Source organism: Sorex araneus, chromosome 4, assembly GCF_027595985.1.
Source record: "Sorex araneus isolate mSorAra2 chromosome 4, mSorAra2.pri, whole genome shotgun sequence".
NCBI lineage: Eukaryota > Metazoa > Chordata > Mammalia > Eulipotyphla > Soricidae > Sorex > Sorex araneus.
Window position 1 is genome coordinate 160361479 of NC_073305.1, and position 16944 is coordinate 160378422.

The 16944-nt window shown below is 53.0% G+C and overlaps 1 pseudogene; it reads right to left on the reverse strand.

Moving 5' to 3' along the window:
* Positions 1-1598: 1598 nt before the first annotated feature.
* On the reverse strand, positions 1599-8555 carry LOC129404373 (aldehyde dehydrogenase, dimeric NADP-preferring-like; annotated as a pseudogene).
* Between the last annotated feature and the right edge of the window lie 8389 nt (positions 8556-16944).

The following is a 16944-nucleotide window of genomic DNA, read 5'->3' on the forward strand; positions in this document are numbered from 1 at the left end:
TGGCCACACAACATCTTATGCTATTCATAACAAGCAGTACAAAATAAATTGTTTAGCATTGCCTTTGCCTTTTCAGCAGGCTTGAGTGGTGGCAGGAAAATTTGAAATAATGATGGTGGGACTGGTGTCAAAATACTGAATGTAACCAAAGTAGAGAGTATTGTGGAAATTGTCTGCCATACAGGCAAAGATAGTGTTGGTATGCGGGGGGGGGGGGGGGGGGGGCGGGGGGTTAGGGGGGTTGGGGTGGTGAGGGGGAGGTGGGGCGGGGATACTGGGGACATTGGTGGTGGAGAATGTGCACCGGTGAAGAGGTGGGTGTTTGATCATTGTATGACCGAAACTCAAACATGAAAGCTTTGTTTGTAACTATCTCATGGTGAATCAGTTAAAAAAAAAAAAAAAGCTGTACTAACAGATATTGAGGTGAACCTGACTTTATGATAAAAACCGTTTTTCACGTTATTTCAAAACCTTTCTGCTAGGCACTACCCACAGGCCTGAGAATCCACCATGGCCATCACAGGGGTTCCTGCCAGCGACAGAAAAGACAATTGAGAAAATTCAAAATGAGGGAAGTCTGAAGGAGAATCCTCAATACTGGATTTCCAGTCTCTCAACATTCCACTGACTGATGCTCATTTCTGAGACCCTTAGAAGTGTGTGCCCAAATAGATTCCACAGGTTAGAAGATGATTACAGCGTTTCCTAGGCTCTTTCGTCAACAGGTGTCTTGAAAAGAATGTGCTGTCTCCCAATGTAGGTAGTACCTTCAAGTGCCTTACATGCATGTCACCTGGGTTCAGCAGTGGCACCAGAAAATTAATTGATGGGGATATGTGGAAGAAAAAGGAATTGAGGAGAATTTTAGGTTTGCTGGCAAGAGGTGGTTTCTTTTGATCGATAAGAAACATCCCATTTGGTTTGTGTGTGTGTGCCTTTAAAAAGCTAAACTTGAAGTGCCTGGTTCATTTGAGTGGTGTGGGCTAGACGTGATCCTTGGGTGCCTCTCCTAACTTGCTGCTGAGGATGGTTCCTTTTTCCTGGTGATGCTTGGTGGACCATGTGGTGATGGACTAGAACCTGGCACCTGTCAGAGCACATGCTCAGCCCACTGTGCTCTGTTCTTATTCATCTTCATATTTGGATATAAGTTTTGTTGGAATAGCACAGATTTTCTTGTATTATTCTGAAGCTTGCGAAAATACAGCCAAAGCCACAGCCTGGGTCTTCTGTCTACTTCCGGAGGCTCAGTCACCAAGGACACCCCAAATGGAGCCACCAGCCCTAGGGAAAGCACACTGCCCCTGGCACCGCCCCCCCCCTCACAGTGGGGCTCCAACTCGGAAAGGCTTCGGGGGCCATTCCCGCTGGTCAGGAGGGGCAATGTGGCCCTAAGCCAAGCTGAAGGGGCTTAGCCACGACATAACCACAAACACACACATATTTGCACAGCAGGGTGGAAAACACCATTGGAACCTTTATTGGCCCTGGGTGGGGCGGGCGGCTGGTGTGGGAGTGGGGCGCCTGCGGGGTGGACCAGGAGAAGCAGGCACAGCTCTTGGGGAGACGTGGTGAGCTGAGGCAGACAGAACATTTCAGTGGCGAGTCTTCTGCAGGGAGGTCACAGATAGTGAGGCCACGGTTGCCCCCGAGCGAGCCCCCACAGCCCTGCTCCCCTTTGTCACCTTGGTGGCCCTGGGTGGGTATCTGGCCCTAATGGCCTCATCATCCTTCAGGGGCCTCACCAGGCAGGAGCAGTGGTGGGAGAAGGTCTCGAAGCTCTTCTTGCCGTGGTAGGAGCCCATGCCACTGTTCCCTGTGGGGAGGAGCCGGCTCAGGCCCGTCCCCAGGCCCCGGGACTGAGGGTCAGCCCTGCCAACCCCCCTGGGCCTCTCTAAGCAGGCCTGGTGCCGTGGGGACCCTGTGCATTCCAGCACTCAAGGGACTTGTGTCTGGTGGGTGTGCCCACAGTGATTGGGAACACATGACCCCTGCTGAATTCACTGAGTGGGTGTGCCCTGACCTCGGTAGGGGGCTGTTGAGCGCTAGGTCCTGCCCCAAACTAACCCACGCCCCCAAAGGGCACAGAGTGCACAGTCATGTGGACGATGACATCATCGGCTGTTGTTGGATATCATTGGTTTGTCCTTTCCCCCTTGCCACTAGGAGCTTAGGTTTATCAGTCACACCCATCAAAGTGCTCTGGAGTCGCTCCCATTCCTTTGTTTATCTGTAACCACTTCTACCAGCTTATTTGCTCTTCCTCTAATCAAACTCTGTTAATTGGTAAGGTCAGAACTTCCTAAGACACTGAATTGCTTTTCTCTCCTCTTTATGCCTTTTGAATAATTTACTTTAAAGCTATGTCTTTTTTATATAGACACAAGAAGACAATATTAGGTTTTTATAACTTAAGACTTAATTGGCCTCGAATATTATTCCCTCCCAGGCATATGCTTTCTCCACTTAAGCCTCAGTTGCCCTCAGTTCCTAGCACCCCAAAAGCAGGGTCCCGATGAGGGACAGGAAGGATCCAGTGCAAGCGCAGAGTTATATGCTACCCTGGCATCGAGATGGGCCTGGCCAAAGTGCCTAATTCTTAACTATAAGTTAAGAGCTTGATCATAGACAAATGCTGTCATGATCCAAAAGTAATGATGAGACTAGGATCCTGCCAGGGATACGAAAGACTCTTCTGGCCTGAGCACTGTAGTCTGAGATTGAGATGGCCCCAGGAGAGCAATTCTATAAGCTTTAATGCATCTCTTATTGTGTCCATACAAAATGATTAATATTATGAATTCTTATATGTTTGCTGGCTGAGGAGAAGAAAAACACATTCATGGGACTCTGCCCTTGGGTGGATCCTCCTGCTGAAAGAGAATTAAGTCCTAGGAGAAGCATCCCCAGAGGGAAAAGAACTTTACCCTATTGCTGACCACACCTATGTGTATGCCCCAACCCCCTCATGCTGTGGAGATTTAACTAGGCTGTAAGAGTGGGTTGGGGGGCCAGATCCACAGGGGCCAGATCCACGGGGTCAGATCCACGGGGGCCAGATCCACGGGGTCCAGATCCACAGATTGAGAGAGAGACCGAGAGCCGGGAGAGAAGCAGAGAGAGAGAGAATGAAGTAGGATGGGGGAGGAAGAAGAGGAGGAGAATCGAAGGAGAATGGAGATGGACATGAAATAAACCGATCGAGCAACCATCTTGGCTCCGTCCCTCCCTTCGCCCGCCACATCACAGACATCAACCTCCCCGGGGTGGGGAAGTAGCCGGAGACTACCGAACTCGAACTCGGGTGGCAGGAGAGACAGTGCTGCTGCCCTAGGCCCTGTGCCTGGCTCAGTGGGGTGAGGCGTTCTTTCCGTCGCCCGCGCCTTTCTTTTTATTTTTGTGTTTTACACAGGCTGTCATCCACCACTTGAAGTTTCTGCAATCATCTTCTAAATCACCTGCAATAGCAAACCAGCCCCAGCCTCAGCCCAGTCCCGGGCACAGGGAGGCGCCTGCAGAGACGCAGAGAAAGGGGCTCAGGAAAATGAAGTGACCTGGCCAGGTCGCCTGGCGTGCCGGAATCCTTGCATGCAGCCCCGGGCTCAGCTCTGCGCTTGCGCTGCGCTACCTGGTCCTTGTTGGAGAAAACGTGGAGTGCAAGGGGCTTCTCGAGCTGCTTGATGAACTGGATGACTTTGTCCAGGCTGCGCACGTGCACGATGGGCAGCAGGGGCCCGAAGATTTCCTCCTGCATCACCGGGGACTGCGGGTCCACGTTGGAGAGGATGGTGGGCGCCGAGGCAGGAAACAGTCAGAGCCCATGGGCACGGGAGCCCTGCCCGCCAGGCCCCTCCAGCTCTTTCATAGGTGCTTTGGGGACCGTCAGCCTACTGGGGGCTGTGGGGAGCCCAGGAGCCTTATCAATTTTTATTTCATTTTTTTGTTTTGATTTGGGGTCACTCCAGGCAATGCTCAGGGCTTCCTCTTAGCTCTGCACTTAGGAATCACTCCTGGCGCTGCTCTGGGGACCACATGGGATGCCTGGGATGAAACCCAATTCGGTCGTGTGCAAGGCCAGCATCCTACCCGATGTGCTATGGCTTCAGCCAGGGATCCTTATCTTGGGGATAGACACTCCCCTGAGGGCCACCAGAGCAACTGCCAGCGTGCCTCATTCACATCAGTACTTCGAGGCCCCGTGGGGTGCGGGGAGTGATCCTCAGGCCTGACACTGAGCCACACCTTCTGCTCTCACAGCTGGACTGTGCCACTGTGCAGAGGAGGTGGGTTTGATTTGGCTTGTGTTTGGGGAGACTGTGGAGGTCGGGGTCATTCCTTGGTAGCACTGACTGGGTGGGGAGATGCTGCTGGTCTCTCTGCTTTGAGGAGGGGTCTGCTTAGGGGTTGGCAGGGCACTTAACTGAGTTCAGCCCCGCCCACAGGTAGCCCCAGAAGAAGATTTCTCCCTGTCACCATGCCTGCTGGCCACCACTCTGGGAGTGGGCGAGACCTGCTGAAGGGCGCTGCACGTACCTATGTACCGGGTGGCCGGGTCGCCAGTGCTCCTGTGGACGACCTTCTGGCCCTGCAGCAACCCCATCACCCTCTGGAAGTGCCGGGAACTGACGATTTGTCCGTAGTCACGGGACTTCTGGGGTCTTCCCTGTAGAACTCCTGCGGGAGAGGAGTGGCCTCAGGAGCGCTTGCAGGTCCGGCGGTGGCCCCAGCGTAGGGCCCAGTGCAGGAAGCTTGGCGCCACGGGGACCTGACGACTTGGCCTGTGGGCTGTGGTGCGAGGGGGCACTTTTGTGTGGCCGAAACATCAGGTTCAAACGTCCGGTTCACAATGGACTCAGTTTTGCAGAAATGGGAGGGAGATGGCGGTGTGTTAGCTGAGCCTTTCTTGGGGGTGGGAGTCCCCAGGTCTCTGCTCTTGGTTTTTGAATCCTTCTGCAGAGCCCTACAACAGACTTGCATTCCTTCTCTGATCAGAAACATGAGCCAACGTTTGCTGAAGTCCCGAGCTCTGCATAAAGCCACCCTGCTTCCTCTCTGCAGCCCCTCTCTTCCCACCGGGGACCCACGTGCACCTTCAGGAACTTTTTGATCTTCTCCACAATCTGGCTCTCGATGGAAGGGTCACAGAGGATGTAGTCAGGGGCCACGCAGGTCTGGCCTCTGTTCATGTACTTCCCCCAGGCAATGCGTCTGAGAAGAGCCCAGTGTGGATTTTTACCTGGCAGACCCCCAGGGCCGCGTGCTGCAGGGGGCGCCTGGGAAGTGGAAGACAGCAGCTGGGCACTCTCTGACAGCAGCTCCCCAGATGTTCCATTCAGATCCATACCAGATCCAGGCCCCAAACGTGTGATCAGGGGAGGGGTCAGCGGGCCTATTGCCCCAACTTCATCCATGACTTTGGGGATTTGGGGAGACTGAAGGGGTTGCCTGGCTTGACCAGTTTCTGGCCTCTCTGTTCAAGCCCTTGACTTTGAAGGCTCAGCACCGCCTCGGTGGGGAAGGCGAGTACTTGGTAGGGGGGAGGCAGGGGGGGAGATCTATGAGATGCTGCTCTGGGGGCAGAGAGGTGATAGTGGGTAGGGCACTTGGCTTGCAAGGTGCTGAGCCAGGTTTGAGCCCCAGCACCCCGAATGGCCCCCTGAGCACTCCAGCCGTGATCCCTGAGTGCAGAACCAGGAGTACACCCTGAGCACAGCCGGGCGTCGCCCCAAAATAAAACCAAGAAGAAATGCTCTGAGCTGCCTGGACCTCGACTATGAACACGGCCGCACTCTCCGAGCACAGCCGCCGCCCTCTGACCTGCAGGCCACATCCAGGTCGCAGTCCTTGTCCACGTAGCAGGGACTCTTGGCCCCCAGCTCCAGCGCGACAAGGGTCAGGTGCTTCGCCGCAGTGGTCATGACGATCTTCCACACACCGGTGCTCCCCGTGTAGAAAATGTGGTGGAATCTCTCCTTGAGAATCTCCGTGGTCTCATGGCGCCGCCGTTGAGCACTGGGTACAGATCCTTCCCAGCCAAGGAGGAAGTGGGACTCAGAGAAGCGTGCAGCCCCCTGAGACCCCTGTCTGGGCAGCCCAGCTCAAGTCTAAGCCTGGGCTCTCTGGCAGGACAGAGCCACTGTCCCCACCGCAGCGCTGCTGGCCCTGGCTGGAAGAATCCCTGTTGTGCAGCCCTCCCCTCCCGGGGCTCAGAGACTCACCTTGTCCAGGTACTGAGGAATGATGGTGGCTATCAGCTGTGCCATGTTCTCACTCAGCTCTGAGGGCTTGAGGACCACCGCATTCCCTGCAGAGCACACAGACTCGGGTGACACCAGGGCAGTGGACACAGAAGGCATAAAGAGCCGTGTGCACACTAGTCCAGAGGTGGGGGAAGAGGGGAGGAAATATAGGGAAGACCACGGGCCTGGCTGGGGGCGGAACTCGGCCCAGCTGCTAAGGAAGCAGGATCCCTCTTAGCCCAATGCAGCCCAGTCCCAAGGGCAGAGGGCTCAGGGGCCTCAGTCACGGCTCTGACGCACAAGCTCCCTGAGCCTCCTGCACCAGGAGACCTGGCTGTGCAGATTGGATATGAGGCTGCTGCAGAGATGGGCTCCGTGCCCCTTTCCTTGCAGGCCGAGCCCCACGGCTCTCCTCCACCGAGGGCCACGGAGCCTGTTACCTGCAGCAAGGGCGCCCACCATGGGCTTGAGGAGGAGGTTGAAGGGGTAGTTCCAGGTGCCAATGATGAGAGCCATGCCCAGGGGCTCTGAGTGGATGTAGGATTCATCCTTCTGAGTCTGGGGGGTCTTCTCCACAGGTTCCTCAGCCGCCCACTCAGGGAGCTTCTTGATCATGTACTCGGTCTCCTCCAGCACGTACAGCACCTCCTCATACTAGGCCGTCCACTCATTCTGGGCGGGAGAGCAGGTGAGGGGGTCCCTTCTCCAGCCCTGACCCCAACTGGGCTGCTCGCCTCTCCTAGCCTCGCCCTCCCATCTACAAAATGAGAGCCTGGCCCTTGGCTCACAGGGCTGCTCTGTGGTTGAGAGGGACAAAACCCAACATGCTCGCCAAGGGAGTGGAGGCCATTCTTCATGGGACCTCCAGGTCAGAGGAGGCAGGGGGAGGCGCTGGTAGGACTGACAAATATACAGTGTGTTGGGTGGGGGTGGGGGTGTGGGGAGAAGCCTCTGAGAGCGCCTTTGTGTGCTGGGGGCCCAGGTGGGACATGTCAGTTTGAGTTACCAGAGAGTATCTTGAATTTGAGGGTCTGTGAATAATTTGAGGGTGTGTAGTGTTTGAGGCCTTTGTGAGTGTGTGTGTGGGGGAGGGTGTCTGCACATGTGAGCATCTATGTTGTACACATGTGTATGACTGAGAGTGTGTGTGAGCATATATGTCTGTACATGTGTGTGCGCATGCATGTGGGTGAGTGTGCACATGTGTGTAATAGAAGGTTGTGTGCGTGTGTGTGCATGTGTGTACATAGGTGTGGCAATTTGGGGGTAAAGTCAGGAACACCAATTATAGAATAAAATGAGACTGAGCCCATGATGGACCCCTAAGGCCCCCTGAAGAAGTGGGTAGAGAGGAGAAGAGGAGCGAATGCAGACCCTCAGCCCAGGGGGGAGAGAACGGGGAGGGCTGGGGAGGGGGGAGTGCAGAGCGCAGGTACGAAAGAGCTGCTGGTGGGCTCAGAGAAGCCAGCTGGAAGCCTTGAGACAACAGAGAGGGCTTTTACCTGGTCTGTATTTTGATTGAAGGTGAGCAAACACAAGGGGAGATGGCTCAAAGCGCTGGAGTGCGAGATTTGCACCTGGAGCCCCGGGTTTATCTCTGGCATCACAGCCTCACATGGTCCCCTGAGCACTGCCACGTGGGATCCCCCCAAACTGAAAAGAAAAATTTAAAGAGCAGTCCAAAGAGACATTTAAAAAAAAAAAAACAGCAAAGGATGGCAAAGGATGGCTTCCACTGCCCCTCTGCTCACCCCCAGGGCAGCAAGGGTCGGGGACAGGGCCAGAGGACATGGGGAGGTAAGAAGGGAGGGAGAAGCTGGTTTTGCTTAGGGCCAGGGAAGGGACAGACAGTGGGGGATAGGAAACCTGCAGAGTCCCAACCGGGCTCACTGTGCCCCACCCACAGAGGAGAAACAAGGACCCCTGACATTTGGGGTTTCGGGGGCACGGATAGTTGAGCAGTGCGGAGAGAGCGGGGAAGAAAGGCAGACTGGAGAAGGGGGCTCAGCCCTTGCTGCTCACGGTTCCCCACGCTGGCGGCCCGGCGGGGCTTCCCGCTCTGTGCCATGGGGAAGGGGAACGGGCGCCGCAGACGGGAGGCGAACACACAGCCCCTGCTCTGTCCCCTCGCGTTCCTCGCACGGACGCGAACCCGCGGGGCACCTTGTTCAGGTCCACGTGCAGCGCGTCCACCATGTCCTTCTCCTGCTCCCTGATCATGCGCGCCAGCGCCTCCAGCTGCTGGGTGCGGAACTGCAGGGGGCGTGTCTTGACCGAGTTGAAGGCGGCCCAGGGCCCGCTGCACCACTGCATTGCTGATGCTGGTCAAGGTTCCTGGGGAGAGAGGGGAGCACCTGGGAGCCAGGGGCGCGGGCACGGGGACACATCCTCAGTGCTCTGGGCCACTCATCGCATCGAGAGAGGAAGGTCTGGGAGCTCTAGGAGATCTAGGAAATGCGACTTTGTTTTGTTTCTCATGTTTTGAACAGAGGCGTCCTTACTCCTCTGGCAGTCTATATGCCCAACGAGCAGATGACGATCAGGTTTGCAGAGAGGACCAGGAAGTGGCCCTGTCTGTCATCTGAAGAAGAATCACTGCAGTGTGTTTAAGGAAAGCTAGAAAGAGCCCCTCATGGACCACTCCTGGCAGCGCTAAGGGACCATGTGAGATGCCGAGTGCAAGGCAAACGCCCAACCCGCTATACTATGGCTCCATAGCCAGCCTTTCCTTGTATCTCCGGAGTCCTAATAATGGATCCTCTTCCAAACAATTCCAGTCTGCTCATTCAAACTCAGAGAAAATACTAACCACTGAAAGTTTTCTGCAAGAACTAACTGGAACATGAAATTATTGTAGTTGGTATATGTGAATGTCTTTACATTCTTTGCACCAAGCTGTGCTACCAAGCAACTTCTAAATGTCAGTTTTAGTTCAGGGCCTCATGTAGATGTGTGTGACATAAATGTTTGCTTTATATCCAATGAGTTAGGACAGAAGCAGGCATAAGAATCTAGTCATCTTTATCAAAGTATTCTCTTACCAAATAAATGATTTAGACTCCAGTATGCTCAATCACAAGACTCTGGTAAGTGCTCCTACTGAAATAAATTCAGTCTAGCGTAATATTTCGTTCTTCTACCATCAAATTCCACAAGTCTGTTCCTCAGGATATTCTTTGGGTCTAGCTTACAGGATTGTCAAGGAAAGGTGGGAAGTGGCTCAGGGCACAGCAGGACCCCTGCTGCCCCACACTTCCCATTGTTGGGGTGTGGGGTTTGATGGGCATGGTATTGTGGTGTTGTGTGCATGGAAAGGATGATCTGCTGCATTGTACCTCTGGTAACTGAATACACACGGTGACAATAAAGAGAGAATGAAGAGGGATATTTTGGTAAAGATGATCTTTGTTGGGCTACAAAGAAACTCAAGTGGCAGAAAACACAGTTAGCGCATGCAGGCCTGAGTGTGATCCCAGGAACGGCTGACCGTCAGACACCCTGTGTGTGGCCTCCAAGCCCTCACACCCCACACCACTCGTACTCCAAGAGTCGCGCACCAGGGGGCTTAATGAAGAAGGCAAGCCAACTTAGAGGTAAATATATTTTTATGGATATCTAGAAAAGCGCACAAGTCTCCACCCTTAACAACATAATTGTAATCTCTTTGAGAAGGGCTTAATGGCAGGCTCCTGGATGAACTACAACAATCTTCGACACTCTCCTCTAGGAAAGGTTTTTGGAGCATTTTCAGCGGTTTATTCATAACAAATAATACCAAATAAGTTATTCTGGTTCTGCATGGGGAGGGGTTGGGGTGCAGGATGGAAACATGCAAAATGAGGTGGTGCGGAGGTGTCATGGTGGTGGGATTGGTGTCCGAATATTCTATGTAATCAAATATTGTGAAGTACTTCGTAAAAACTTAGAAAGTATTTTGATATTGTTAAAACGAAATAAATTAGCTAGATTTGAAAAAAGAAATCTATGGTAGGATTTCAGATGAGAAATGAGTTGTCAAGAGCAAAATCAAGGTTATTCCCAGAGAGTCAAGAGGACCCAGGGAAGAGCAAGGTTCCGGGCAGAAAAAGCAGGACCCTTCCTGGGGATACAGCACATGGTGGGATGAAGGCGGGGCTGGGGGTTGGAAAATACGAAGGCGTTCAGAGCAGAGGGCCCCATAGAAAGGGTCCAGGAAGGGTAGGCCAAGTGGGTAGGAAGGGTGGGGGAGGGTATGGTGGACACACAGGGCTTCGCACACCTCTGGAACCCTATTGGACTCTTCCCCCTTTGTGATGCAGGCGGCCCTATATAAGGCAGAGCCGCGCTCTCACGCTCAGTTGCCATAGGCAGCTTGTGGTCAGGATGATCAAGTCCAGTATATGGATTATGATCGTTCCGATGATCGTTCTGGTGACACCCCGGTATGAGTCTTTATTGCGCTTAGGCTCCAAGCTGACGAGTAGTGATCCCACAACCGTCTTCCTGGCGTTGCTTGAGGTGCTCTTCTTTTTTGCTGTTTGCTTCACAATACCGACTCTCATGGTCTTCTGTAAGAGAAAGATTGACCAAAAGGTAAGAGCCGGGGCCATTGCGGGAACATTTGGTGGGTGGTGGTGGTTTCTCTTTCTGCTCACACATTGAAACATGAATTTGTTTGGTTTAGAGAATCAGCAGATTCGGTCATCTAGGAGAGCATAGGACCTCAGTTGTCAAGGAGGACTGACTGGGTGGGAAAGGGGTTCATGGACGAGAGAATTCCCTGAACTTCACAGACTATGTGGGTGGGGTGGCAGGTTCCCATCACAAAATCCCAACTAGTGCCGTCACACTAGAGTCTGCTTCCACTGGAGGGGTTAAGGTCCCTTCAAACAGAAAAGTCCCACCACGACTTCCCTGGCTGGGCGGGAGACATCAAACCATCCTCCGGGTCAGCCCTTTAGGAGAGTGGAGTGGGGTTGGGGCCCCGCCCCAGGGAGCACATCCCTGCCTGGTGTCCCAGAACGGGCGCCTGATGTCAACACCGAGATCCTTGTGTCGTTCAGAGGAGAAAACTGGGAACGCAAAATCAAAACCCAAACCCAAACATTTCACAACATTAGGTGGACTCGAGGCAGAAACTCACCTCTCTGTCCCTGTGGGACTCTTATGGGTCTCGTGTGTGGACGTCAGAGCTTCTGAGAGGGGAGTGCAAAGCGGATCCCAAATGATCACCGATTCTTTCTCTCCTCAGAGGCAGAACAGAGCTGGGAAAGGAACGAGGGCCTCAATCCTGAGAGGTGAGTGCTGCCTTTAGCAGCTGAGCTCTCCCTGAGTGACCACTCCCTCCTTTCCCTGCATCCTGGGCCCACGGTCCCTCCGGGGGGGCGGGGGACCGAGGCTTCGGCAGAGCCTCCCTGGAAGCAGGTCCCTCAGAGGAGCCCCCGAGAAGGCTGCCACAGTTGAGACATTGTCCTCTCTTGCTCTGCCAGGCTTGGCAATGAAGCAGGGAGGGGTCAGACAACGGGCGCTTGCACTTCTCACTGTGGGAGACAGTGAGAGACAGGGCTGTTGGGGATCAGAATCCCCGGGGAGGGAACTGGGGCCTTGGAGCCTCCTGGGAGATGATGGCTCTGAAAGGCTCTGAAGGAAGCAACAGGCCTCAGAGCGTCTTTGGCCGTTTGCTGCTCCTTGTTGGCTGCTGAGGGTCCCAGATAAGAGCATGCCCAGCTGCCCTCCATGGGCCCTGTGTCCGTGCCAGTGTGTGACCTTCACTCATAAAAGCTGCTCTTCCGGGTCCCTAGGTGAGAGGTACCAGTACAGCTTGGCGGACCTGCAGCAAATACAAACTATCCAGGATTTGCAAAGGTACGTGTGCGCCCTACTTGGAGACCCGGTGTCACAGGGCGGCTTCAGGGCTGTCTGGGGAGGGGAGCCAGAGGAACAGGGGTGAGAGGAAGGCCTTGAGGGGGGTGTAGAGAGAGCTGGGAGCCATGGGAGTGAAACCAGTGTAGGGACTGGCTACAGAGCCTTCCCCAGGATACTGACTCCAGACCCTCCTCTGCCCGCTCCTGGCCCTCTCTTCCCTTCCCTGCCCTCAGCAACCCCTTGGATGCATACAAGAATGACCCGCTTCGGGACCACCTGCTGTGCATCAGCCCATCCTGCAGGGTCTGCAGGAAGAAGGCCATCCTGTCTCCTCTGGACCGTGCTGCTCCCTCCGGTTCTCCCCCACCATCCACGTTCCCAACGACCCGTCCAGGCACTGTCGCCCGTGCGGCCCATCCAGGCAAGCCAGCGTGTGCTCCCCTGCAGTGCACTGTCCCCTCCGCTCGGCCCGGGAGGCCAGCGGTGGCCCCACACATTGCTGGAGTGGACACGGAGAAGGAGCCCGGTGTCTCACAGGGACGGAGGCAGCAGGGCAGGGGCGGGGAGCCGGGCAAGTCCATGGCCATGGCTGCAGAGACCTCCCAGACCAAGGCCCCTCCCTTGGGTGCCCTCCGCGCTCCATGTCTGCCCTCTCCCTGCCACTCAGAGGCCAGGCCCATCAACTGCAAGCCTGATCTGAAGCCTCAGACCCTCAGCCAGTCTCCCAAAGCAGTGGACACCCAGCACACTCAGTCTGGCCCCCGCCGCCGCCGCCTTTTCCTAAACTTCCGTTGGAAGATCAGGAGGCCCCGGTGCTTAGTCCAAAGGGGACAGGCGCCAAGAGGGCGCCCAGGCTGTCTCCTGAGAGCCCTGAGCTGCTGTGTGCCCTGCCTACGTGGAGAGAACGACTCGTGAAAAGGGGCTGACAGTGAATGCTTCCAAGGACAAGCCCCCTGCCTCCAGGGGAGCCACCCCTCCCCCTCCACCATCCTCATGGGAAGCCAGGGTCCCCCCAGACACCACCCGCTGACACCAGCTCCTCCCCACTCGAGGCATGAAGGCAGACCCTCAGCCCACACTTCCCTGACTCTCACCATTAAATTCTTTGGAATCCCAAAGTGATGTCTGTCTGCTGTGTTGGAGCTTGAGCTGAGGGGCTGAGGGGGTTTGTTCAGCTCTGAGCAAGGTGCCCCGGAGCATGTGGGAACAGGAAGAACCACGTGCCACGTGCCCAGGTGTTCGCTGAGAGCAGCTGCAGGTCTTAGTGTTCCCGAGAATCAGAGCAGCCGACTCTCCCTCCATGGAGGCTCGCTGGCCTTTCCAGGTATGGGGCTGAGGTCCCTGAAAGAATCGAGGACCCAACGGCTTTCCTAAAAGCAACCGAAAGAAGGAGAATGGTCCTCGGTACTTAGAGACCAGTGATTAGGGGGTCCCACCAGGGTGAAACCTAAATGCAAGAGTGGGAACATCTGGCACCTTCCTGGGACACTCACCTGGTTGGTGAAGGGACCATGACGTGTTTGGGTCGGGGACCCAGACCTGCTTTGGAGGGACCCTGACCTGGGTTGCAGGGACCCTGACCCAGTTTGGAGGGACCCTGACTTGGCTTGGAGGACCCTGACCTGGTTGGGGAGGGATCCTGACCTGTTGTGGAGGACTATGACCTGGTCTGGATGACCCTGACCTGGAGGGACCCTGACCTGGGGAGACCTCGCCGGCTTCTCATTGCGGACCCTCACCTTGCTGGAGCAGAGCAAGCATCAGCTGAGCTGCCACCTCGACACTGGCAATGTCCTTTCAACTTGACCCTGAGATCGCCCCACTGGAAATGCCCCTAGCAATTGGTTTCCTTCTCCACATCTGGTTCCCAGGTTTCTTGGGGGTTGGTTATTTTCAGGACAGAAGCATTTAGCTAAGCAGTAGGAGAGGTAACCGGGCAGCCACCTCTCCTGGGGTGAGATCAGCTGGGAGAAAGGGCATGCTTACAGGGGTGCATGGGACAGTGAGAAAATTGGGCAGGGGGAAAGAAGGGCCTTGTGGTGGGACAGAAGTTTCTAGAAACACGGAGGGTTTGGCCCGGAGTGTCAGCCTAGAAGTCTCTTATACAAGGACTTCATGGCTCCATGGTGAGATGCAACCTTCACTAACTTTCTTCTCCGGAAATATTCTGGGATCAATCTATTAGCAAGGGTTCAATAACAAACTATTAAGTTATTGTGGGCCTACGAGGGGGGCAAGCTTAGGGGATTGTTGGGAAAACTGGGAAGGTGTGATGGTTGTGGGATTGGTGTTGGGATATTGGATGTGTAACAAATCATCCTGAACTACTTTGTAAACCACGGTGTTTATACAAAGTGAAGGGGAGATTAAGATCAATGAAAATGGAAAATGATTTTTATAAAAGGAAAAGGTTTCTACCTGCTCCTGCCCCTCCCGTGGTGCCCACAGGCCCACCAGGCGCTGCCACGCTGAGGCTCAAGGGAGCTCTGCACACCCCCTGCTGTCCTAGGTCTGAGGGTGTGAGCAGGAAGCCAGAACTGCGGGGATGCTGTCAGGCTCGGCTTTTGCGTCTCTGTGCAATTTTTCTAGGTCCTTTCTCTGAGTCCACACCTGCTGCACAGCATTCTTTCTCTTTTTTTTTTTTTTTTTTTTTTTTTTTGCTTTTTGGGTCACACCCGGCGATGCACCGGGGTCACTCCTGGCTCATGCACTCAGGAAACACCCCTGGCGGTGTTCAGGGGACCATATGGGATGCTGGGATTCGAACCCGGGTCGGCCGCGTGCAAGGCAAATGCCCTACCCGCTGTGATATCACTCCAGCCCCCATTCTTTCTCTTTTGTTCGTATTTTTGAAAATTGTTTTCTATGTACTTCCTATATTTCGTGGGGGATAATTGTTGTACTTATGTGTGTACACATACCTGTTGATCTTTCAGTTTCTCTACTTTTTTAAAAATTTTTTTATTGAGTCACCATGTGGAAAGATACAAAGTTTTCAGGTTTAAATCTCAGTTATACAATGCTCGAATAAGCATCCCTTCACCAGTGCACATATTCCACCACCAAGAATCCCAGTATAGCTCCACCCCAACCCCCACACCACTAACTCCCCCACGCCCCTAGCCCCCCCATCCTCAGTCCCCCCGCCTGTGTAACTAATACATTTCACTTTACTTTCACTTTGATTGCATTCAATATTTCGACAAAACTCACTATTATTTTTGGAGAGTCTCTCCTCTAAAGTCAGACCTGCTGAAATGGAAGCATTAGATAATTTGTTTTCCATTGCTGAGGATGAAGAGGTATGAGGTCGAGTGACCACACTTAGCGGCCTCTAGGCTTTGGGTTTCTGTATTTTATTATTTTAGTAACTAAGTCCAGAGAGATATCTGCCAGAAGTTGCATCGTTGCCAACTTGTACTTCTCAGTTACATTATATTCCACATATGAGTGCAATCTTTCTATGTCTGCCTCTTTCTTTCTGACTCATTTCACGCAACATGATACTTTCCATGTTGGTCCATTCATATGCAAATTTCATGACTTCCTGTTTTCTGACGGCTACATAGTATTCCATTATGTAGATGTACCAGAGTTTCTTTAACCAGTCATCTGTTTTGGGGCACTCTGTTTTTTTCCAGATTCTGGCTATTGTAAACAATGCTGCAATGAACACAGAAATACATATGCCATCTCTACTATACCGTTTTGCCACTCCGGGATATATTTCCAGGAGTGGTATTGCTGGGTCAAATGGAAGCTCAATTTCTAATTTTTGTTTCCTTTTTTTTTTTCAATTTCTAATTTTTTGAGAATCGTCCATATTGTTTTCCAAAAGGGCTGATCCAATTGGCATTCCCACCAGCAGTGAAGAAGAGTCCCTTTGTCCCCGCATCCGCGCCATCACCGGTTGCTTTTGTTTTTTGGGATGTGGGCCAGTCTCTGTGGTGTGAGATGATATTAAGGGCATTCAGGTAGGAAAGGAAGAAATCAAGCTCTCACTATTTGCTGATGATATGATATTATATTTAGAAAACCCTAAAACCTCTACCAAGAAACTCCTAGAAACAATAGACTTGTATAGTAAAGTTGCAGGCTATAAAATCAATACCCAAAAGTCCACGGCTTTCTTATATGCAAATAGTGAGAGAGAAAAAAGCGACATGATAAAAGCTATCCCATTCACAATTGTGCCTCAAAAAATCAAATACCTCGGAATCAGCTTAACTAAGGAGGTAAAGGACTTGTATAATGAAAACTACAAAACGCTCCTTCAGGAAATAAAAGAAGACATGAGGAAATGGAAAAATATCCCCTGCTCATGGATTGGAAGAATTAATATTGTCAAAATGGCAATTCTCCCCAAAGCATTGTACAAATTCAATGCGATCCCTATAGGGATACCCTTGTCATTCTTCAAAGAAATGGAGCAAGTGCTCCTGACATTCATATGGAACAATAAGCCCCCACGAATAGCTAAAGCAATTCTTGGGAAAAAGAAAACGGGAGGAATCAATCTCCCCAAATTCCAACTCTACTACAAAGCGGTAGTCATTAAAACAGCTTGGTACTGGAACAAAGGCAGAGCGGCAGACCAATGGAACAGGGTTGAATACTCTGACACATCCCCCCAAATATATGACCATCTAATCTTTGATAAGGGAGCAAAAAAGGCAAAGTGGAGCAAGGAAAGCATGTTTAACAAATTGTGCTGGCAAAACTGGACAGCTACGTGCAAAAAAAAATGGGCTTAGACCTCCACCTATCACCATGTACAAAAGTCAGATCAAAATGGATTAAGGACCTCAACATCAGACCAGAATCCCTAAGGTACATTGAAGACAAGGTCGGCAAAACC